Raw genomic sequence first — 717 nt, 5'->3', positions numbered from 1 at the left:
CCAAGTTTGGGCTGGGGATATAGCTCACCTGGTAGAGTGCTTGCCTTGCATTTACAAGGCCCTGGATTCAATCCCCAGCACCACACACAAAAAAGAAAGGATCCCAAGTTCAAGGCCAAACTTGGAAACTTACCAATATCCCATCTCAAAACAAAAATAATAATAAAAAAGAAAAACTGGAGATATAGCTCACTGGTATAGCTCTTGCCTAGCATGCTTAAGACCCTAGGTTCTATCCCAAATACCACAGAACAGACAACAGAAAAAGACATATTCTAAACCATGTTTCTTCCAAATGAATTGGCCATTCCCTCTGAGACACTGAATAGCCAAAGGACCAAGGGAAGGTATCACTCTTGGCTCCTGTTTGAAACCAATAGGTACAGCAAACATTGGTCTTGATTCAGTGCCTAGTCCTCCTCTTTCTAACTGATGGTTTTTCATGTTTCCTTTTTCTTTTCTTCTCCTTCCATATCCTTCCCCCACCAACCACTCCTCTTCATTCTTCTTTGTTATAGCGTCTGTTCTGGCTTCTTAGAGACAGTATATTTCTTTGTTGCTCTGGGAATATTAGTTGTATTTTAAGTTTTTCTTCTGTTTCTCATTCATCTCTTTCTCGAGTTCCTTTTTCCTGCTCATTCATGTCTTTCATGTTAGATGATACCTGGCTGTCTAGTCCAATTTGTGATTGAAACACACAAAGAAGCTTATTTTAGA

At 39.7% G+C, this 717-nt stretch overlaps 1 non-coding gene across 1 annotated transcript; it reads right to left on the bottom strand.

The window, feature by feature from the left end:
- Positions 1–280: 280 nt before the first annotated feature.
- On the bottom strand, positions 281–413 carry LOC120887725 (small nucleolar RNA SNORA2/SNORA34 family). Its single transcript, XR_005731058.1, has one exon. It is a non-coding gene; the product is annotated as a small nucleolar RNA SNORA2/SNORA34 family (small nucleolar RNA).
- Between the last annotated feature and the right edge of the window lie 304 nt (positions 414–717).

This window comes from Ictidomys tridecemlineatus, chromosome 10 (assembly GCF_052094955.1).
Source record: "Ictidomys tridecemlineatus isolate mIctTri1 chromosome 10, mIctTri1.hap1, whole genome shotgun sequence".
In the NCBI taxonomy this organism is placed as follows: Eukaryota; Metazoa; Chordata; class Mammalia; order Rodentia; family Sciuridae; genus Ictidomys; species Ictidomys tridecemlineatus.
Note: the sequence above shows the minus strand (reverse complement) of the source record. Positions and strands in the feature narration are given on the sequence as shown.